Source organism: Globicephala melas, chromosome 1 (genome assembly GCF_963455315.2).
Source record: "Globicephala melas chromosome 1, mGloMel1.2, whole genome shotgun sequence".
Taxonomy (NCBI): Eukaryota; Metazoa; Chordata; class Mammalia; order Artiodactyla; family Delphinidae; genus Globicephala; species Globicephala melas.
Genome location: NC_083314.1, coordinates 3,470,488 through 3,495,755, shown reverse-complemented (window position 1 = coordinate 3,495,755; position 25,268 = coordinate 3,470,488).

The window sequence follows — 25,268 nt, the reverse complement described above, 5'->3', positions numbered from 1 at the left end:
CATCTCCCCTTCCCCTTCCAATTTGCTCTGAGTGCTAAGTAGCCTGCCCCCCAATTTACCTCTTAAACCTGTCCTCTTTTCTTCCTTTTTCTCTTGGCCTATTTTTATCTTCTGTTATGTTTATTGACTTGGTAAGTGGTCTGCCTCCTTCAAACCCATTCTTCAGACAACTGTCAGAGTGGCTTTAAAACCCACCCAACCCACCAGCCAACCAACCAACCAAGACATTGTGTATCTTGGTTTTCCCATTTCAAAATACTTAATATATTGATTTGTAAACTTCTTCCTTCTTTAATTAGTGTAGTTTTCCTTACACAGGAGAACTCTTTCCTTAATAACATTTTGTGGATGAATGAGGCTCGTCTCTGGCTGAACTCTGAACGGGGACTGGGATCCTGGTACTCAGTCCCCTTCTTTCACCCACGTGGCAGTGTCTGATGGATGTGCTGGTAAAACCTATGGCTTCTCAGAGTTTGAAGATGACTTAATCAGATGGAGTCTCAATGTTCATTAAAAAAGAGATACAAACCTGACAGCATGGCACTGATGAGTCGTCATCTTCCAGCTCCAATTTAGGTGTTCAGTTTCATGTCTTGACTCTTTCTTTCCTTCTGTGGATGTGAGCTCATCCTGGAGCCACCTGGCTGCTCACAGTGAACTCTTATGCTACCAAGTGTGTACTTTCCTTTCCTTAGGATGCCCTGGGCACACACCACTGAGCCCAGCACTTGTACCCCATCACCAGGAAAGCTCTCTCAGCTTCTCATCCCAGGACCCCCATCACCCCAAGATGGAGGTCTTCATTTTATCTTAATCTCTGTTTGCATCCCAGTCAAAATTGCCATATGTTTTTTTGAGGACTGAACTCTATGAAAGTAAACCCATGTCCTTGTATACGTTTGTATATCATCATTTTTTAATATGGAATATGGACACATGTGTTGGTAATAAATGTTTGCTGTGCCCTAGAGCAAGATAGGATGGTTAGCCATCAAGATTATCCTCATAAATCTTGTAGGATATAATTTAGAATCATTACAAGAAATAATTTCCTATTATGACAAAGAAATTAAGTACTGTGCAATAGTGCCACCTGTAATTATTCTATGCTTTTTATTTATAATACAGTAAGTCCCCTACATATGAATGAGTTCTGTTCCAACAGCGTGTTCATAATTCCAACAAAATTAGCCTAGGTACCCAACTAACACAATCAGCTTTGTAATTACTGTACTGTAATAGGTTTATAATACTTTTCACACAAATAATATATAAAAACAAACACAAAAAATAAAGAAAACATTCTTAATCTTACAGTACAGTACCTTGAAAAGTACAGTAGTGCAGTACAACAGCTGGCATACTGGGGCTGGTAGCAGTACCAGCTACATCACTACTGCTTTTACACTTGCTTCTGGACATCCTGGTCTTGGAATAAAGATACTATACTACTGTACTCTATACATTACGGTGCAGTAAAGTACACAAAAGCACAACCACTTGTAGAGGATGCATGCACATGACAGTGTATGCCAGACCCGTGAACTAACTTACGTGATTGGACATGCAAATGCACGTTTGCATCTTTGAAAGTTTGCAACTCGAAGGTTTGTATGTAGGGGACTTACTGTAAATCAGAGGAAAGATAACTTCATTGTATTAGTCATTTAAGGTCATTTGGCCATCCAACCCTTCTGATTGGAAATCTATGTCTTCAAAAGGACTCAGTTGCAATTTATTTTAGCCATCACAAGTGAGACATTATCCCCATCACAGTCTCAATGAATATGACTCCCATTCTACATATTCCTGGGGTGTAACAGAGTTATTATGCCAGAGTCACATGTAAATTTAATTCTCTTTCAATCTCATTGGACACCCCTGATTCCTCTGTGACCACCTCTAGCAGCAAATGGCTGATGAACTAAGAAATATTCTGTGCTGGAAGTAAGTATATTTCCCCCCTTAATTTGGAAAAACATGCCTTACTTCAATGCAAGAATTTTTAGTGTGTTGCCATTATATCTTAGCATGAATGGTAAATGACACAGACCTGATAAGTCGTTTCCAAGAAAGCTGGAAGTTAATTCAAAACAGGAGTAACCTCTTCCCCAATATATGTAAAATTGCTGCCATCCTGAAGTTCTGACTCCCACATGGATTACTAATTTCCAATAGCATGAGTGAGAGTTGCACATACTTATGAAGGAATAGGCTCCCCGAATACAGTTCAGTATTTATTGTGATTAAAATGTATCACGCTTTTATGTTTTTCTGCCTTGTTATGAATGTAAAAGCTGTTGTTAAATTATTTTCATACACTTCATATCACATTAAATGTATCATTTTAAACACATGGTATGACCTGCATTGTTTTCTTCAGGCTTCCAGATTTGTGGGAGCATTTATGCTGGTCATAACAAAGCATTTGGTACTCCAATAGTGTTTACGGTGCTTGGTAGTTTTGTCTCTTTAAATTTCGAATTGGTTGCCAGTCCCAAGCTGGTGCATTCTAAGCTATAACTTTCCATCAACTGATCCAAAGGCGTTCTTTCTCCCTTTTGAAAATCATGGCTGATTAAAAGTCTAATGCAACAGCTGTTACTGATCATGTGATTGATATGTTTTTAAAGACAGATGTTGAGTATTAAAAGCAGAGCCCTGCAGATTTCTCCGCAGTCAATGAATATTTCTGAGTGGCTGCTGCTCTTTTCCCCACTTTTCCACGTGGCCTTTTCTTATTTTTTTCTTCTCTTGTCTTTTCCTTTTTTTCTTTTTATTTGTTGAACTGAAATAGTTTTAATCAAACAAGTTATTTAGAAGTATATCCAATACCCTCCATTCTCCAAAGCAAGTACTGGAATAAAATCCATCTTTGATGGTGAAGGGTTCTCTAAACTCTCAAGAAATCATGAAAATATCTTTAGATTCTGAGTAAGAACACAGATACAGTGAAATTCAGTCACCATGTACTCCTCCAGTCGGGGAGTTTCTAAATGGTCTAAATTGCCCTAGAACAGAGCATATGTTCATTAGAAAGCATATTTCTAAATAACTTCAGTTTTCATGATTTCTTAACGTGTTTTTTCACAAATCAACTCTCACGTTAGGAAAATTTTAAAAAGACATCACAAAAAAATAGGTATCTATGTAATTATAATTGAATCACTTTGCTGTACACCTGAAACTACACAACATTGTAAATCAACTATACTTCAGTAAAAAGTAAACTAAAATAGACTAAGACATCACACATGCATTATCTTAACTCTTTTTGAACATTTAAAATCATGTGCTCTCCTGGTTTTACACATCCCTTTGATAACTCCTATCCTGAAGTTTTTGTGCCTGAATTTATGACATGCAGGTGAATTTATATCATGATACGGATGGTATGCTAGAAAGTGATTTATCGGGCAGCATCTCCTAGAAGAAAGAAACTGTGCTATGAAAAAGAGAGACAATATTATTTATAGAGAATCACAGCACTTTAGAACTGCAAAGAGCTTTGGAAATCGCTTCAGAAAGATCTTGAATGTAAAACACTTGATCTTGAATGTAGAAGCTTAGGAGTGAAACACAAGCCAGAGGGCCCACAGAAGGATTCTAAGCCAGCACATTTACCGTGGTGTTTGGAACCTTCTAGGTTCTTCCAGTTTGGGTGGTCTTACAGGATCCTGCCCACCTCTACTGGTTACCCAGCAAGAATGGAAAAGCCATTAGCAAAGCCCAAATGAAATCACCACGAAAGTTATAGGACTCAGTTTTGTGATAAATAGTATGCATTTAGGTAATAACGTTCACCCCTGAATTATCTGGGGAAAGTCTCAATATTATTCCCATTCCAGGTATAAAGAGCAAAACAGTAATTTATCAAAGTGACTGAGTAACTTGAGCTTTCTGTGAATAAAAAATGTATTATTAAAAAGCAAGTTATCAATTTATCTCAGTCCTTAAAAAACAACTTCTCAAAGGAAAAGCAAGGGTGGATCCATTCAGCTCAGGGGAGAGAAATCAGTACATCTTGCTTTTTCCTCATCAGCATTCCTGAGCTGTGTGTCATTTACATGGATTTCACATCTCTACTCATGTCATTACTATTATCCTCAGCATCAGAATCAGTTTTCGTTCAGTCTGCATGAATTTAGAGCAGTTTTCAAAAACTCTCACAACCTTTTTAAGTCCCCTGGTTTTGTCTTGACATGTGCAATATTTGGTCTGGGACTAATAACTTAGTGTGGCTTTCAACTTATAAGCAGCCGTAATCGTCAACACCATTTTCACCCACAAATGTGGATTGAGTAGGCTATTGCACCAGGCACGTTATCAAAGAATGTGCTCAGAGTGGCATCTACCCAGGGCCCAAACTTTGCACGAAACCATTTCCACCCTGATCAATGAGTATACTTTATTTTGAGTGTTGGTTAATACACATCAATTTCCTGGCACTTTCTAACGAGGCTGTGGCCCCTGAAATCATATTAGCTGGGAAATCAAGGGCATAAAAAGGCAATTTATATTTAAACATCATACTAAAGTGCACAAACATTTGATTTTTCTGAAATTTTAAGTGAATTTAGTTAAATACAGTCCTAAGCTGTGTAATACACTATGTTATTGTTCCTATTCAAAGGCTTCTTTGATTTTGTAAAAAAAAAAAAAAAGAATAAACAGAAGCCCCAGGAGACCAGAAAGGGGAGGGCTCAGTCCCTGTGACCATAGCAGAGCCCAATAGGAAGGAGAAATACTGTTCTTTCCTGCAAGGACTCAGCCAATGAAAAGCCACGGCCTCTTTGTTTACACAGCCCTCTTGACTTCCTTTCTCCTCCGTAAAATGTTTTCCTTCCCTTGCCACGTGGGGCTTGTATGTGGCTCACCATGCTTGCAGACCCTGAGTGCAATTCTCTGCTGAGATCCCAAACACACCCATCTTTGCTGAAGAAATATATGGCAGTCTATTGATTTTATGTCAACAATTTCAGTCGAGGAAGATTCCAAAATACCTCACGTCTGTACTGTATCTGATAATATTTTCAATCACCAGCAGAGAAGCCATAGAAATCTCCTCTTTCTAAGAAACAACTTTATTTACATGTGAATAGGTTTACCTCAATGCTTTAAAGAAAACTGTATGATTACTATTAAAACTAGTTTAATTCAGAATTTCTCAACGTCTGCTATATTGACATTTTGGGCTGGATACTTCTTTGCTATAGGGAGTTTACCTGCACGTAGTAGGACATTGAGCAGCATCCCTGACCTCTATCCACTAGATGCCAGGTACACTCTGTCAAGAGATAAACTGAGTCATGTTAAAAAGAATTTCAGGGGCTTCCCTGGTGGCACAGTGGTTGAGAGTCCGCCTGCCGATGCAGGGGATGCGGGTTCGTGCCCCGGTCCGGGAGGATCCCACATGCCGTGGAGCGGCTGGGGCCGAGAGCCATGGCCACTGAGCCTGCGCGTCCGGAGAGAATTTCAGTTTATTTGAGCAAAAATTGATTTGCATCAAGTAGCATCCAATCTAGTAGAGAGGAAGGAGCTCCAAGTTGCTGTGTAAAATGAAATACTTTTATAAGCCAAAGGGACTGAGAACAAGGAAGTTCTACTAGGAAAAAAATGAGGCTGGTTATTGCGAGGTTCCTTTCCTTTAGGGGATGCCAGAGGTTTATCAGGTGGATGAGCTCCCTAGTGCTGATCAGGTGATTCCTGATTGACAGGTTTAAGGTTCTATTGCCAGGAGAACCAAAACTGTAATGAAGTCTCGGTTTGCTGACATGGGGCTTGACATAAATGACACCACTTTGGGCCTGTTGTATCGTTTTCTTAATAATTTGCAAGTTGTGACATCAAAAAGTCTCCAGACATTGCTAAATGTCCCCTGTTACAGGTTCACCCCCTGGCTGAGAACTTCTAGCCTAACATGTAAATTTCTGTTTTCAGGGCTCATTGCTGGAATTGTCCCTTAAGATACTGCATTTTCATTGTCAGGGTCCTTCAAGATTGCTGGTCCAACAGCTGCATGGATTTCCACGGTGAAAGATATGACTTTAATTTCAGTCCCTATATCACTAATTCCAGGAAGCAATTGTTCCTGAGTTTCTCCACAGGCAGATTGTTTCTGAAAGAGTCACTGGCTGATGTTAGGTTATTATCAGACTTCAGCCTCAGAAATTTTTTTTGTTGGTTAAATTTTAGGGCTGAATCCTAAAGTAATATACAGTAGCTTCCGGAAGTTAAATTTTTTGTGATTTTTTTTGTTTTGTTTTTTGAGCAGAGAAAGTTTTATTGCAGGGCCAAGCAAGGAGAACAGGCAGTTCACGCTCAAAAGACCTGAACTCTGATCTTTTGTGATTTAATGTATGCATATACTAAAAACCTTATAATCTGCAAATCTCAGTAAAGAACACCAAATTACAAAAGCTTGATAAACTTAAGGAAGTGTCATAAGAAGTAGACTAATTTTTTCTAATAATAAATATTTATAATGTATTTGATTTTTTATGTGGTTTTAGTTTTATTATTTTTTTCTTGATATATCACACCCAAAATCTTATCATTGCATTAAATAAAAAATTAATAAACTCCAACTTTTTTCACGTTTCATCTCACTTTATGGCAAAGTCCATAGTTTGCCAGAATGAAGCTTGTACACAAAGAGCTTTTTGCCTTATTGAAATTCTCCAACAGCAGATGCATGTAAGCCTCCAATAAAAAATAGCTCTTTTGAAAATTTAAATTCAAGCAGCTACTTCGCTGGAAGCCAGTGAATTCTGGACAAGATCTGAGAAATCTGGATGTTATTACTTAATGTAAAATTAATCTTATTTTTTCCATCTGTAAAATGGTAAAAATATCTGCTTTGAAAATGTTTATAGAAATAATGTGATTGTTGTGATATGTGAGGTATGCTTCCAGCTCTTCCAAAGAAAAGCACTAGTCATTGTGTTCCTTTTCTGTTTGTACACATCAAGAGAATATACCAAATAACTCTATAAACTGTTGAACTTACCTGCTTAATAAATGCCCTTTGATGGCTGTAAGAATTTTAATCAGTTCAAAATGTCAACACGCCTGTGTTACCCTAAAGCTGGCATACTGTTAAAACATAGCCTTATATTTCTCATTTAATAACTTTAGACTGGGTGAAAAAGGCTTTCTTTCTTACTGTCTAGAACAACTATACTGAAACCAGGTATGGTTATATTCACAAAACAAACAATGCTTGATCTACTCACTTATGATTGTTGGCTGTTGCCCTGCTGCCTTTCTGATAGCTACATTCATTCCCAGTTTTGGAACAGTGCTCTCAGATTAATCATATTCAATTTGGAATATAGAAATGTAGCTCAAGAAAAGAAAAAATAAAAGGTGTCTTGGAGAGACTTTGGGTTTTGTGAGCAGATAGTGAAAAAATGGATGAGAAAAAGGCAAATACCAGGAAGATATGTTAAAATTTTATAATATATATAATATATAAATAAATATATATTTTACAAATTTATAAATTATATAAATTGATTGATTGATCTCATTCTTTTTTTATTGAAATATAGATGATTTACTATATTGTGTGAGTTTCAGGTGTACAGCATAGTGATTTGGGATTTTTTTGTAGATTATATTCCATTGTAGATTATTACAAGATAGTGGGTATAATTCCCTGTGCTATACAGTAAATTCTTGTTGCTTTTCTATTTTATGTATAGTAGTTTGTATCTGTTAATCCCATACTCCTAATTTGTCCCTCCCCCTCTCTTTCTCCCCTTTGGCAACCATAAATTTCTTCTCTATATCTGTGAGCCTGTTTTTTACATACACCTCATTTGTTTCATTTTTCAGATTTCACTAAGCATTATATTCTCTACGTCCATCCATGTTGCTGCAAATTGCAATATTTCATTCTTTTTTAATGACAAGTAATATTCCATTGTAACTATATCCATATCTATATCTATATCTATATCTATCTATCTATATATATATACATGCCACATCTTCTTGATGGGCACTTGGTTTCCTTCCATGTCTTGGCTATTGTAAATAGTGCTGCATGTATATTAATGTTTTATTAATTAAATATATATATTTATACATTTTATATATTGTATTTAAAACCACACTCATGCTTACCGTGGTGCCCTGATGCATACAGTAGGAGCTTAGTGGATACTTGTACAACATCTGATATATCTATGTAGCTCTCTGCCTCTCTCACCACCCTACACTGTGGAGTCCTGCCTTGTGTGTGTACAAACCAGCTCTCAGCCAAGTTCCCTGCTTTCTGATATCTAGGCCCATGAATTCCACCTGCCTCATCAGCCCTGCTTTGAGCTCAGCCTCTGTCAGCAGAATGGACCACTGTTCTCCACTTGGTTTCTACCTCTTCACGCTGGAGTATGGAAAGTCCTGGGGTTTGTTTTTTGTGTTTCCTGCTCTCAAGGATCATACCATCTGCCTTCTGTTGTCTGGTACCTTAAAGTGTTGTCTAGCATATATTATTCAGTTTTAAGATTATTTTCTGTGGCAAAAGTGAATGGGTGCTCGTGTCCAATTGTGGTACTCCATTGTGAATGGAAGAGGAAGTTGAAACACACATGCTGTTGGATGTTATGTCTGATATCATGGGTCACTACAATTCCTGTTTACTAGAAAATGTCAATGAGGATTTATCTAAAGAATCTACTTCCCTTTTTTTTTGGTAAGGACCTTACTCTCATCTCTTTTAAAAATCAGAGCCAAGTTGATGCTACGATATCTTGGCAAGTGACTAAGTGCTGTGTGTGTGCATATCTTTTCTTTGTTCTAATTCATTCAAGTTGATCTTTTCTTGTTTATTTAAAATGATAACTGAGCATGTCCTTTGAGCATAAAAATAACAAGGACAAAGCACACAAATAAATTCAAGAAAAGAAAGCTCTCATGAGAGGCCTGACTCTTCAAAAACAAAATACATAAACTCTACACAATGAATGGAAGCAGAATACACAGTTCCAATAAAACACTTCAAAGAGAATTCTGGTTTCTTCTTAAATTAACCTTCAGTCTGACATGTTCATAATGCCTGCAAAAGGCAACAGATTGGTATTAGAATGGTAAATTATATCAAAAGATGTGTTTCAACATGGATATTATATTAATTAATTAATTTATTTAGTCACAAGTTCAGTTTAAAAATAAACTCACTTATCAGGGCAGGTGTAGCTTAAGGATGAATTCAGAAAGTTGCAGATCTATTTCAGATTTTAGGAAAGTAGATCCCACATTCAGACTGATGCAACTGAAAGGACTTCCCATGAAATGTAGCTCTTTTGGCAGTGAGTTGTTCTACCCAAGGATTAATAGTAGCCTTTGGAAAAAGATAGAGGAAGGCTAGCAAGTTGCCTTTAGTAGCGCATATATCTTCATCTGTTTCCCAGAATTTGAGGTGGATTGAGTGAATCCATCCATACTTGTATTTCAGGGAATCTTGATGAGTTTAAGGACTTAATCCAGGGTCTTAGAACACAAAACTCACTGGTTCACAGTGTAATAAACATATTATTTTGGACTCAATAATTTAGTGTAGTTAGAAGCACAAAATAACTAAGTTAACTAAGTTCACCAGCTACAGAGAGACACTATAACCACTGGTTACATGAAAGAGGAATCTTCCAGAAAGTCAGAGCCATGGATGGCCAGATCTTAGGTGATCATGTAGTCAAGAATCTCAGGTTCAGAAGAGACTATTGCAGATCTCCTTTTTCAACAAAACACTACTTCCTTGCTTGATGGTCTTCAGCCCACATGTGAACCTCCCCATTGAGAGAGAACTTGTTATCACCTAACAATCCATTGAAGTTTTCAGAAATTTAGAAAAAGTACCTTATGGTAGGCTACGTGGTTTAGGAGAAAAAGCATGGCCTTCAGAAATTACTGAATTTACTTTAACCTTTGTTACTTCCTACTTTTCTCACCTGTCAAATGGATTTAACAAGGTGTGCCTCTTAATGTTATTTGTCCTATTTTTGAGAAGATGAAATGAGAAAGTCTTATGACTTCTTCAAATGTAGGAGATAAATATTGTGATAAATAAATACTATTGTTATCTTCAATAAAATGTGAAGAAACTGAAGCCCAGAGAGGTTAAAAGAATTGCTCAGTGTCCCACAGGTAGAGAGAGGCAGGGCTTGTATTGCATTCAACCCCTGGCCCCCACCCCTTACTCTTGGTTGATGTTTAGAAGGTGCTTGGAGCATTCACAGAGGAAGTTCCCCACGTGGAGCAAGTCCTCTTGTTAATTTTTCTTTGAAAGAAGTTGGCCTCTGTCCTACTCAGACCCCTTCACACGTGGCTTACTCTGTGTGCAAAGTGGGACAAGCAGGACATTTCAGCATTTCCTCTCTGAGACCAAGGTCCTCATTAGCCAGAAGTTCATGCCCCCAGTTGCTATACGGCATAGTGGTTAGTCTCAATGCTCTGGTGTTAAATGCCTGAGTTCAAGTCCAGGATGTCCTACTCACTGAGGATGGCCCCTTTGGAAAGTTACTTAACCTCCTTTTTTTCTGGTTTTAAATGGGGATGATGTGAATTCTCAACTCACAGCGTGGCTATATATTTCGTGTGATTGGGAGCGGTTGGAACAGAGTAAGTATTTGATAAATGCTGGACATCCTTTCTATCTCCCTGCACCAAGAATAAAACAGGGAAGAGTTTTGTGAGGTGCTGTCCAAATGGCAAAACAGGAAGAAGACCTGCTGATAAGGTGTTCTTTATAATGAACGGTTTTTCCCACTTTTGTGCGACATTATATGACAACAGTGCCCATCTGCCTAGTGCCAAGAAGGTGCAAGCCACTAAGGATGCAGCTCATGAAAAGATCCAATTTTGTCCCCAAACACCTCTGGGATCAAGCCCCCCGGTTAGTATCAATATATATTGTTTCCTGACTTCTGAGACTTAAATTAGCAGAGCTAAGAAACTTTCAGATACAAGCATAATTAATATATTAAACACACTTACCTACACTGACAGATGCATGACTCTCGTGATTAACCATTTTCCCTAGAAAATGTGTTTTCTGACCGATACTGAAGACCCCGACGATGACATCCTATAGATGACCGTGGTGATTACAGCACAGAGTGATTCATTAGCCACATTCGTTTTTAATATGTTATATTCATATTTTCATGTTCCTCCAGAAAGACGAAGGAATGATTTCTGATTCCAACCTGGACCACATGTCTCTAATAACAGCTCTTGCTGTGCCAATTTTCTTTCCTTTTTTGTTTTTTGGGTTTTTTTACGTAAAGATACATGGGTTGTTGAGTAGCTTCGATGTTCTAAGATTAAACTGATGAGATCAGGCAAGCCTGACTGCTTTGTTTTCTAGGAGTCAAACAGACTGCAAATTTACAGGGTATAAGTAGTTCAGTTAGACACGGAGGCACCACCAGGGAGACAGATGCTTATTAAGTTCATGGATTAATGCAGAGACAGCATGTAGAACATGCCTTCAAGGTCTGAAGCTTCCAGCTGTATGATTTGGACACCGCAGTTGTGGTTGTTAGGACAGGCTGCTGGCCGACACAAATAGAGCCAGTTCTAGGGCAGTTAATAAAAACCCTGCTAATTACCTTTGGTTTTGTTTGCTTCTTGATGGTTTGCTGTATATAAATTAAAAAAAAATGTCCATCAGTGCTTTCAGACTAAGATCTGCATAATGAAAAAAATGATTTAAATGTGATTCAAAAGTAACAAGTGAGGTCTTGAAAGAATCACAGAGAAAGATGGTGAAAAGTTTACAGCCAGAGTTAGCTTTTCCCCTCATTCTTAGATTGCTGATTGTAACAACCTTCTCTTTTATGTTGCATGGAGTTAGCCTTAAAAAAAACACTCGAGACACAGGGTAAATTACTTTTCTAGGCAGTCTTTTCTTCCTTTCTCCTTTCTTCTCTTACTTCGTTTATAATTTTTCTATTATTTTTTCCTCCTCTATTTCTTTATTTTGACTTAGATTCTTTTCATCTTTATCCCCATGCCTTGTTTTGCTGAATATTTGCCCACCCAGGCCCCCTGCTACAAGGATAAAGCACATTCTGATGGAAGAGAAATGAAGAGAAACTAAAGAGATCTGGTTCTATGTGTGACCCTAACATGGGAGACTGGTATTATGGGCTTAATAGTGATCCCCAAATTCATATGCTGAAGTCCTCATCCCCCAATACCTCAAAATGTGACTGTGTTTGGATATAGAGCCTTTTAAGAGGTGAGTATATTTAAAATGAGGTTTTTGTAGGGTGGACCCTACTCCAATATAACTGGTGTCCTTTCTTTTTTTAATTCTTTATTGAATTTGTTACACTATTGCTTCTGCCTTGTTTTGGTTTTTTGACCGTGAGGCATGTGGGATCTTAGCTCCCCGACCTGGAATCGAACCTACAACCCCTGCATTGGAAGGCAAAATCTTAACCACTGGACTGCCAGGGAAGTCCCTGCTGTCCTTATAAGAAGAGAAGATGAGGATACAGGCACACACAGAAGAAAGACCACGTGAAGACAGAGGGAGAAGGCGGCCGTGCACAAGCTAGTGAAGGAGGATCAGAAGAAACCAACCCTGCCAACACCTTGATCTTGGATGTTTAGCCTTCAGAATTGAGAGAAAATAAATTTCTGTTGTTTAAGCCACCAGTCTGTGTACTTTGTTAAACAGCCCTACCAAACTAATACAACTGGTTTAATATATTCCCATTCCTTCACAAGACTCAGAATATATCCCCATTCCTGCCAGGATAAATTAACATTATTCTATTCTTCAGTCAGTCAATAATTAGTTACCAAGATACATCTCATCACAATGACCAAGACAGGAAGAGATTTCTACCCTCGTGGAACTTACCAAAATGTCACAAGCAAAAGTGCTTGGTAAATAAACTTGTTAAATACATTTACTGGATTATTGGAAATATTTTTATTTTCAAAAGCAATGATGGAAAGGCCTGCATTAACAGAGGTGTCAAATTCCAAAGCTCAAGACTTTTTACATGTATTCATCCCCGTGGTAATAGTTAACGTTTATCAAGCACGTACTGTGTCGAGTGCTTTATTAGCGATAGTTTGTTTTATTTCCATTATGACACAAATAGGTAGATGCTTGTATTTTCCTCATTATACAAATAGGAGAGCTGGGACTCAGGCATTTAAATAACTGGCCCAAGATCGTGCAGCTGAAAATAGCAGCAAGTGACAAATCAGTATGTGGAAGTTGAAAGTAAAATCACAACACAATAAAGTCGGCATGTAATAGAGTTGTTAGAAATAACAGCTGGAAAGGTTTGACTGGAAGAAGTCTTCCAATGAGTCAGGCTCTGACCTTGGCCTCATGCACAGCCTCCTTCAAACACCAAAAACATGGTAAATGGAAAGAAGATGAGCAAATTAGGAAAAGGGGGAGATATATTTTGTCTGCTGATAATTTTTTTTTAATATATCTGCAGGAGGGGCTGATGTGTAAAGAGGATGAAAAATGAAGCAGGAAAGAAATGATAGTGATATAATCAGCAGAAAGTTTGGTGCAATGGGGCATGTACACCCCAAGAAGTCTTCTTAATTGGGCTTTTTAAATATCAGGTGACAGAAAGGAAGGAGCAAAACTATCTAATGGTGGTCTCCAATCCTGACTTGTCTAGAGAATTGCTCTGTAGAAATGGTTAATTTCTGATTGGTCCCAATTTTTATTTGTCTAATTAAAGGGTATTATAGTTTAATATGGATTAAATAGATTTAGTCTTTGTATATATAAATAAAACAATATTAAAGAGCCCTACTAAGAATGTTTTCTGGCATGCATGTGAGTGTGTTTATGTAAAAGTTTCTTCCTGCTTATAAAACAAAACAAAACAACAAACTGAAAAGCCATTATTGGTTGGATTTTAATATGTAGAAAAACTAAGTTTATTTTCCTTTAGGCCAAGTTTTTCTTGTTATTCAACTAAATAACGTAAGTCGTAGAAAGCCCTGAATTATTTTAATCTTTTAATTATTATAGGTGTGATATCCATGCCCAAGAAACTTAAACGTTGAAAAACAATAACATAATGACATGCAAAAAAAGTTACACATTCTCCCGTCCGCAGAAGTATTAGCCTTCCTATGGCAGCTGATTTATTATTGTTTTGTAGGAAAGCAAGTTCATGCACATTTATTGAACAAATATAGAGCTTTATAAACATTTTAAAAGCTATGAATGGACATCATCAGAAAATCTACAAACAACAAATGCTGCAGAGGGTGTGGAGAACCCTCTTGCACTGTTGGTGGGAATGTAAATTGATACAGCCACTATGGAGAACAGTATAGAGGTTCCTTAAAAAACTAAAAATAGAATTACCATATGACCCAGGAATCCCACTATTGGGCATCTACCCAGAGAAAACCATAATTCAAAAAGACACATGCACCCCATTTTTCATTGCAGGGCTATTTACAATAGCCAGGTCATGGAAGCAACCTAAATGCCCATCGACAGATGAATGGGTAAAGAAGATGTGGTACATCTATACAGTGGAATATTATTCAGACACAAAAAGGAACGAAACTGAGTCATTTGTAGAGACGTGGATGGATATAGAGACTGTCATACAGAGTGAAATAAGTCAGAAAGAGAAAAACTAATATCGTATATTAAGGCATATATGTGGAACCTAGAAAAATGGTATAGATGAACCAGTTTTCAGGGCAGAAATAGAGACACAGATGTAGAGAACAAACATATGGACACCAAGGAGGGAAAGTGGGGGTGGTGGTGGTGTGATGAATTGGGAGATTGGGATTGACATATATACACTAATATGTATAAAATGGATGACTAATGAGAGCCTGCTGTATAAAAAATAAAATAAAATAAAATTTTTAAAAAAGCTATGAAACTCTGACTTTTAAAAATTGTAGACATAATCCAAATAGGAAACATAAATAAGACTGAATGAAATGAGGATCAGGCTTGGCAGGGTGTTGAACACTTAAGGACAATCCAGTGAACAGAATGTGGTTGTTTTGCTGTTTTGATTAGTGTATAAATAAGCCAGAGCTTGTAAGATAGCTATACTAGAAAGACATTTAATACTACTTTCTTTATTCTGTATAAAGAAACCCAATCTGTAATGATGGTTACATAGGCCATGATTCAACTTTTATCTAGTATGTCAGCAGTCATAGGTTCTTACTTTCCTGTAGGACCACCACATTTTGTTCAGTTTTCATACAAACGTGCCTGTAGTTGATTGCATTTTTGTCCCTAATTGTTTGTTTCTCTCCTTGTAAGATGATCATACTTCTTTCTCCATTGAATTCAGACTTGGCTGTGTACTTTGCTTTGGCCAATGAAATGGGAGTGGCAGCGAAGTGTGATGCTTCTCAGTGCTAGTTTTAAGGGCCCTTGTGTGGTTTTACCATTGCTCTTTGCTTTTGACTTAAGAATGGCCCATCGTTGGGAGATGCTGTTCCTTAAGCCTGGGCCCAGGAATGAAGAAAATTGGAAACAGAGCCAAAACCAATCCATGCTGGAGATGTCATTTAAAGTTAAAACAAGTTTTGTTGTTGTTGTTGTATGCCACTGATACTTTGGGGGATGCTTATTACTGCAGCAGAATCTAGCTTAAGCTGATTGATACAGCATCCTAAATAAAGTTTCTTATTTGGCCAAAATACAGTTGAGATACTAAAATGAGTCACGTGGTCTAAAGTCCAGTGTCTTCCCTGTTTCTCCTTTTTCCCTTCTCTCTGTTCCTCTCAATTTCTTTCTGTGAACAGCTCTGGAGTGATAACCACTGTGTTGCTACATTTATAATCCCCGAGCATATCTAAATTAAAAAGGTGTCCCCACACATACAAAATAAATCATGAAAACATGATTAGAGGTAATCTCATCCAATGTTCTCATTGCATATAGGCCTGTAATTTGAAGTCCAGAGACACACATTGTGTTGTCCAAATTCATGCAGTGAGAGAGTGACAAAGTGAACTAGAAAGCTAATATCAAGGCTCCTGGTCCAGGGCCATTTCCATGAGAGGCTTAAGAATCCCCAAGGAATTTCAAGATGCTACAAGGAGATCTGACACAATATTCTTTTCTTTTCAACATTTGGAAAATGACTCATATACATAACAGACAGCAGGAAGACAAGAATGAGGCATTTGGGGAACAAAAAGATAACTTCTCAGTCTGTTTCTAAGAACTGAGAGGAAACACGGAAAAGGCAGGAATGCATGCACTATTGGCCACTTACCCTTGTTGGATCAAACAGTAGGGTTTCATCAGAACAAGCCAAGTGGAGCCCATGAACATAGGAATCTCCCCATACAGTTATTTTTCCATCACAAAAGAAAAAGAGGCAGCACAAACGCACAGCCAAGGGCCGTATCCTAGTTTCACTGCAGTTGGGAAAACTAAACCTCTCCCTTTGATTGTTACAATAAATGTGTTGGTACCATTATTTTTCAACCTTTCTCAGCCATAATTTCTCCTCTAGACTCAGGAAATAACCTCCTCACCACACCACCTCTTTTTGTTTTGTTTTTGTTGGGATAACATTGCTTTACAATGTTGTGTTAGTTTCTGCTGTACAATGAAGTGAATGAGCTATATGTATACATATATCCCCTCCCTCTTGGGTCTCCCTCCCAGTCTTTCTCCATCCCACGCATCTAGGTCATCACAGAGCACTGAGCTGAGCTCCCTGTGCTATACAGCAGGTTCCCACTATCTATTTTACACATGGTAGTGCACATACCACATTTTGACCCCTTCCAATACATTCCCAATCCACAGACTCATCTTTTGCAAACACAGCTCCTGTTATGTTGGCCTTCTATTAAACCATCAATCTTTCCCTAGCCATTGGGGCCAAGTCCTACAAGCGGTCTCCAAGCACCTCTTTCTCTACACACATCTTTATCTTCCTGTCTCTCCTAAGCTCCAGCTGTACTGGATTCCTCTAGGATCTTAAAACAGGCTCTCCCACTCCCGGGCTTCCGAACATTATTTTCTTTGGCTGGGACATTTCTTCCTTTGACCTCGCCTTATTTGTCCTTCAGATCTCAATTTCCTCTAGGTATCTCTGGCCAAATGCTTCACCCAACAGAACCGTATGCTCTTCCGTAGCATTTATTACACACCCATAAGCATTTCTTTAATCGTGTGGAAAGGTAGGTATCCATCCTTTCCATGGATGGGTCTCCAGCAGCTCACAGAATGCCTGGAAGGTAATAAGTCACTTAAAATTGTATTTGGTGTGTTACGATTGTCTGAAATTGTCACCAACTTCCTCAGGTTTCATTATAAATATCTCTCTTCAGGAAGGCTTTGTAAAAAGATGATTAGATGAGGGTATGGCAAGGGTGGGAAGGAAAAATAGAGGGCCAGGGGATTTGTGGTAATAAGGGTCTAGAGAAAGAACATGACAAAGTCCAGTGAAAGATGTACTCGGGATAAGTAAACCTCGAAGAAAGAGGAGAAAATTCAGGAAAGGGATATTGACCCAGCAAGAGGGGGTGACAGGAGGAATCTAAAGAACAAGAAAAACCCTTGACAGACAGAGTTAATTGATTTGAGCGGCTCTTGTTTTCCTCTAAGAAATCTGACCAATATTCAGAAATGAGTCTACAATGAAATTCAGTGTTTCAGGCCACTCAGTAGAGTTTCCAGGGGTTTATGTGTCTCTTATTTCCCCACATCCCAGGCTGGAAAAACACAGTCAGAGAAGTACAGGCTGCTCTATAGTTCACCGGGCACAAAATGCCTGACAGCTCTTTCGGGAGCTCCATATCAACAAGGAAAGAAAGCCAGCTTGTCAGATATGATCATCTCTCGCTCGTTCAGCACTGTGGCTATCTGGCCCTGGGATATCCCGTGGGGTACCACACAGCTAGACCGAGGATTTAAGTCTCCACTATGTTGTGACAAGATTCCCACGTTTTAACTTTGTGATCTCAATTCTTTCATTAGAGGAGATGTCTCTAGACCACATTGGAAGATAGAAAATCGTGCTATCATGTTTTAACTTTGTGATGTCAAATCTTTCATTAGAGGGGATGTCTCTAGACCGCATTGGAAGATAGAAAATCCTGCTATCTGGAATCTGTACACAGAAAATGTCTAAGAGCTGCCAAAATCTATCTTAGGCAATAGAATATTATCTTGTGTGTGAAAAGGAAGTATACTTAAATGGGAAGGCACATTTGTTATACACATGTTATATAACTGGTCCTGTGCTGAGCACTTTCCTATTTACAGGGAAAGTAACAAACACTCCTTTTGTCCAATGCTAAGGACATACCTTTGACTAGATTCTGATTCCATTTTTAACTCAATACTGGATATTTAAAACAATCTTGAAAAAGAACAAAATGGGTAGACTCATACTCCCGATTTCAAAACTTACTACAAAGCAACAGCAATCAAGATGGTGTAGCACTGACATAAAGTTAGACATGTAGATGGATGGAAATTACAAGGCTATCCCAGATTCACATGGCTTTTGGCGGGAGTTACTGCAAAATTGCATTGTAGAGGGCCTGAATAGAGGGCAGGGTGAAGAAATGTGGGCATTTTATCACCAATATGCAACAGTCTATATCTTCTGCCAGAGCCCTTCATATTCCTTCCACTTGCAAAATTTCTTCACCTCCTTACATATCCTCAAAGTGTTATCCAATTACAGCCTGAGGATCAAAATTCAGTATCTTGGGCTCTACATCAGGTCCTGATATGGCTCCTCTCGATTCAGAGATTTAAGGACCAAAAAGACAAGATATCTGTTTCACATCCCCCAAACCTACAAGGGTGGAAAAGGAGTATGGTTCACTTAATAATCATTCTCATTTGAAAAGGTAAGAAATGAGACATAGCAGTCATTGTTCCATAGCCTTTCAAAATCCTGTTGAACAAACATTCCCAGATTCCCTGCTCTGGCAGTGGGGAGTATTTCCACTGGAAAATATGACCTTCGAGGAACTTTCCCAGTTCTTTATTGCCTTTTTGATTTTCAAATAATTTCATTTTTAGTCTTGCAGCACTTTTGCTTACATAACTCCTTTAAGAACTTTTTAGGTTTTCTGTGAATCTGATTTCATTCAGTTCTAACGGTGAAGACTATACCTACAATTCAAGAGACAAGCCTTTCTCTAGATTTAATTATAGTTATTTAAGGCATATCAAGTTCTTGTGGGATTTCTAGAATCCTTTAAGATTTCGAGAAGTTCTTTTTTTTCCTAGCGGTTAGAAGGCCCTCTGTGAATGGGAATGCATCATAGCACAGAGCATAGAAGCATCATAAAAGATTGTATAAGCACCCACTTTACTTGATCTCCTCCTCAAGCTGTATTTTACGAACTGTTTTGCTGGCTAGAGAGGCTAGGGATAAAAAAATAGTTTTATTTTCTAACCCGACAAGGCTTTTCTCTTTGATATTTCCTCTAAATTCTTCTTACAAATTGCTCAGTTCTTTCTTTAGCCCATCTATTTCTATATCTTTTCACGCAAAGCTAGAAGCAACTTGCTGACACATTCAATATTCTAACTGAAGGTCTTCTTAACCAAATCCAAAAGTTCACTAGGTCCTTCATTTTCAATTTCCAAGTGAACACAGTATTTTTCTGCTACTACGTAGCCTGAGTCTCCTCTTTTCCAGCCTTAATACATTTTTTAAATCATTTTTTACAGGCTTTGCTAACAATTTTCTTGCCATTCTGTCAGCTTCTTCCTGCCACCTGGTTCTAAAGCCAATGCCATATATTTTAAGGTTTTTTTTATGATATTATTCCTTCTAGGTATCAATTTCTGTATAAATTATTTATTGACACAGTAAGCTACAATAATATCCCAAGTTTAATGCCCTAAGTAGCAAGCACGTATTTAATTCAGAAGTCATTTCTCTGGGCTGGTCTTGTCTGATAACCGACTCATAGGTCTACAACCAACGGGCTGGTCACCACCTCCCCAGAGGTGGTGTTTATGCCAGATGCATGGATATCATTCTGCTCCTGTCCCTTCCACATCCAACCTCTAAATCCTCTAACTTGTCAACCTCTCTTGCTCTCTAGAGCCTTAATCCCACCTTTCACCTTTTCTTTTATATTCTCTATATTCTGTGTTATGTTTCCATAAAAGATTATGTATCATAGATATGATATAATTTTGTAACTTTCTCCTCATTATAAAATATTTTAAAAAGCAAAGCACACATTATGCTTTTAATTCATCCTTGCAAGATGTACACAGGCTCCTGTACATGACCTCTAGCACGGATTATAGTAATACTTACCCGTTAACAATTCTCATACTGAGTTTTGATTTCTACAAATTCATTCTCCCTTAGATAGTCATTTTTGGTTGTTTGTTTAAATGGAAATCTAATTTCACCACTTCTCTATATAATAGCCTCTGATTGCTTCTGGGATAAAACCTAAAATGCTCTCACTCCCCAACTCTGCTCCCTATGTTTTCAGGGATCGCCTCTCAAACACTGCTCACATTGAAATCCTTGCTTTAGGGACTTTCTCTGGACAAACTTAACTGTGACATGTTCTGAATAAGCTTTGAAAGCAAATGATGAATGGATAAGTGTGAAAATGAATCATTAACCACAGTAAATATCAGCTTATGATGGAGTCAAAAACAAATATAGATTTGTATCTAAAAAATAATATTTTATTAAGAAATGTAAGGATTCAGTTTTTGAAGTTTGACATTATCGGGGAAGATAATTTCTCAACAGTGTGCTAATAGATTGTTCCTCTTGTTCGTGAAACTAAAAAGATGCTCATTTCAACTGAACCTGGTAAGTTCAGTTAGGAACTGAACTAGGAACTGAACAGTTCTGAACTGAACAGTTAGGAACTAAATTAGGAAGAACCTAATTTATCTTTAATGCTTTTACCATTACTTTATATTCTCTATATCCTGTATTACATTTCAGTAAAGATTATTTATCATAGATGTTATGTCATTTTGGAAATGTTTTTTCTCCTTATGAAGTTTTGTAATCACAAAACATGCATTCTGCTTTCACTTCATCCTCATGAGATATATACAATTTCCAAATAGTATTTTCTTTCTTTAAAAGAGTCAGGGCCTGAATTGATTTTTTAAAAAATTAGACAGGTTTCTTGAAAGCCTTTTGCTTTATTTTGCTTTATATTGTGAATGCTATTACACCTAGCAATTCTACCATATTTAGAATCGAGTATAATCTGCTTTCTATAATTCTGCTTTGCATCATTATTTTAAAATTTTTCCATTTTTGGCTTAAAGGATATAATTCTTTTTTTAAAAGTTACTATCAAATGTCCTAAGATTTGTATTAACTGTCTCTATTTATTAAATCGACCAAAAGTTCTTAAATGCTTTTGCACAAAAAATTAATAAGTTTAACCATCATTATTAATGTTTATATCATTTTACTAATCATAATAAGTACATATTTACAGTTCTATTGATCAATAGAATTTCAATATATAAAATGCATAAAAATATTTTTTCATTCAAAATTCTTTATCGGTCTCTATTTGAAGGAGAGTATCTGGATATTAATAACACATCTTAAGGCGTGCCTCGCAGTGTGACTAAGGTGGAGATGCCTGTCAGGTGTCGGGCAGCCTTTGTGTTCTCACAGAGGTCTGTGTGACCCCTGACCACGGGCAAGCACAGCCCTGACTCAAATAACAGTCCTCTGATTAAGTCCTTCAAAAGCCCAGGCTGAAGCTGAATGGGAGATTTGAGCCCAAATCTCTCTTTTTAACATGTTCTCTAATTTTGCCTCACAGCGACCCTTGAGAAGGGTATTATTCCTGTTTCACAGGTGAGAAAACTAAAATTTAAAGATACTGCATCATCTAATGAAAGCTGCTGACCTGACAAGAGGTGAGGCCAGGCCTCAGATGTAGATATGTTAGATTTTAAAACTGAACTTCTTATATATTATCTTAAGAGATCATCGTCTTGTGAGAAGGAAAAATAGAAGATGACAGAGTTATAGTACAGACTGGAGAGTAAGGAGAGCCATAATAGTTTCAAGGTTGTATCTCTCTTCACAGTGAAGTGGGTGGCCTCAACCTTCCCTCATTCTTTCTTCCAAAATTCCTTCTGGGTTCTCCTGTCCTTATTAACTCAGAGCACAGACACTGCCTTGGCAGATTCTTTATCTATCTATTTATCTATCTATCTATCTATTATCTATCATCTGTCTATCTCTATCATTTATTATCTATCTATCATCTGTCATTTATCATCCATCTATTTATCTATCTCTGTCATTTTTCATCTATTTATCTATTATCTATCTATTACCTATCATTTGTCTATCTCTATCATTTATTACCTATCTATCTATCAGCTGTCATTCATCAACCATCTATTTATCTATCTCTATCTGTCATTTTTCATCTATTTATCTATTATCTATCATTTATCTATCATTTATCACCTATCATTTATCTATCTCTATCATCTATCTGTTATCTATCTCTATCACCTATCATTCATCATCTATCGATCGATCTATCAATCTATCATCTATGTATCCACATCATACACAGACTTAATTCAGTGCCTACTCCAGCTGTTCCCGTACATGAAAACCACACAGAAAGCTCTTCTATGTCAAATCCAAGCACATCTCTGCTCTTTTCAGGTCTAGGTATCCTCTAAGTGGAGGACTGAACCAAGCCTGGTCCTGCTGCCTGGGGGAATGTGTTTGTTTATCTTAACACATCTAATAGGAGTCTAATAGGAGTATAGAAAGTAGGGCAACCAGCTGATTAATACTCCTAGAACATTTGAAATTAATCCAGAGACCAGAAAGATGGTCTCCACATGTTTTCAATTTCAATTTTCTGTTCTGCCTAATCATTTTATCATGAGGTTAAAATCATCATAATAAGTCTTAATTCATTTTATTACAGTTCTGGCATTACGCCTATGCAAAATGGTGACTTCTTTCAGTAAATAACATATGCTGAGAGGATTAACTTTATTAATGGTTCACAGAGATCTGTAGTAGAAAAATATGTATTTTTTCAGATATATTAAACACTATTTCCACTGATACCTTCTTTATAAGTCTGATAGGCATGTCAGAACTAATAAATTGCTTCTCTTCACTTCCATTAAGAGTGAAAAGAAAGGTTAATGAGTTAAATAGACAAGAGAGAAAGTAGGAATAGTTAGCTAATATGTTACATTTGATAAGTAATTTTCAAAATGCTGGTAAAGGATTCACCCAGATTGTCACAAGTACGTTGACACATGGGCTGAGTCCTGAGAGGAGAGTTGAACATGTGTTTACTCTAATGCCAGAACATTTTGGGAAATCAGCAAAAGGCTGAAAATAAGGATTTGGGCTTCAGGTGAAGAAAAACAAAAGGTGGATAAGATATTTGGAAATTCCTTTTTTTTTTTAACAAAGTATGACTAAAAGGCATGTGTTAGTGTTTCGTGTTCTTGTGAATTTCTTCAACAAAAGGGAATTTGTTGAAGATTCAACTCTCTTATATGGTGAGAATAAATGACTTCCGGTTATTATGCATAGGGGCATACCTAGAACAGAAAGCTTTCCTTGGGAGGTTTGGGGTGGTAGTGGGTGTTGTCTAATCATCACTTAAAAACTTGTCAAAATGATGTCTTGCTTATTTATTTTTTCTTTATAATTGACCTCATGTTATTTGAGAAGGCCCCATATTTTAGTTGTTTATTTATTTTACCTTTTTAAAAATTGAAGTATAGTTGATTTACAATGCTGTGTTAGTTTCAGGTGTACAGCAAAGTGATATATATATATTTTTTTTCAGATTCTTTTCCCTTATAGGTTATCACAAAATATTGAGTAGAGTTCCCTGTGCTATACAGTAGGCCCTTGTTGGTTATCTATTTTATATATAGTAGTGTGTTTGTGTTCATCCCAAGCTCCTAATTTATCTCTCCCCCCTTATTTATACATATTAGTGTAAAAATGGAGAGAATTAACCTCCTATGCAAGTCAAAAAGTTAAAAGTTTAAGATAAATAGAAAATTAAAATTTTGCCTGCAGACGTTCATGAATTCTAATCACAAATAGTATAGTTTTCCAGAACCATAGTAGTTAATGGTACCTTTAGGACCGATTTTGCAAAGTGAAGTCTCCAGTTTATGGAATATTTTACTGTGGGTCCTCTTTGGAAGAGGGGAGTGAGGTGGGACCCCCTTGGACCATAGTTGTTCCTCTGATCCTGCTGGGTCTTCTCAGTTGCTAGAGATGCAAATCAGAACTAGAAGTTATCCTTCGGTGCTTAACCATCACCTTTTTCCATCAAGGTGCTCCTGAACAGATTGCCCACATTATATACTCTTCCCATTAGGTATTACGTTCCTTGGTTTTGAACTGGTATCATTGCTTTTCAATCCTACTCTGCTTCTTGTGAGGGCAATTTTTTAAATCTTCCCAAATGCAAATCCAATTAAGTCATTCCCCATGATTCCTTATTGTTCAAATTCCTTAAAAAGGCAGATAAATTTATTTGGGGATATAGGCACCTGTATCACCTAAGCTCCCCTCCTGCACACAGGCATCTCTTTCTCACGTGTATCTTCATTTCATCCAGGTCGCCTCATCATTCTCCCTCCAGCCTTCATGCTTTAGTGTTTATTCACTTCATATTTAGTGTTCCCTTAAATGGGAATACATAACCTCCCTGATCTTTCCACTGAACTCAAAATTCAAACCAAACATAAACCCTATATTACTGAAAAGTTTCCTATTGTTGTAACAAATTTCTCCCAAAACAATATCATAAAACAACACAAGTGTATTACTTTATGATTCTGGAGGTCAGAAGGCCACAGTACATCTTACTGGGCTAAAATCAAGGTGTCAACAGGCTCCACTTCTTCTGAAGGCCCCGGGGGACAATCTGTTTCCTTGATTTTCCCAGCTTCTAGAGGTTACCTGCATTCTTTGGCTCATTGAATGGATGAATTCCTTTCTCCATGTTCAAAGTCAGTAGCAAGGCATCTTCAGTGCTGATGACCTCCTCCTTTTTCTTATAGGGACCCATGGGATTCCATTGGGTCCACCTGGATAATCGTCTCATGTCAACGTCCTTAATATAATCACATCTGCAGAGACTCTTTTGCCATGTAAAGTAAGGTATTCATGGGCTGCAGGAATTAAGATGTAGACATCTTTGGGAAGGGACATTATTCTGTTTACCTTAACCCCTCAAGCAAGTCCTCCTTTACCTCTCACACTTCTGACTCC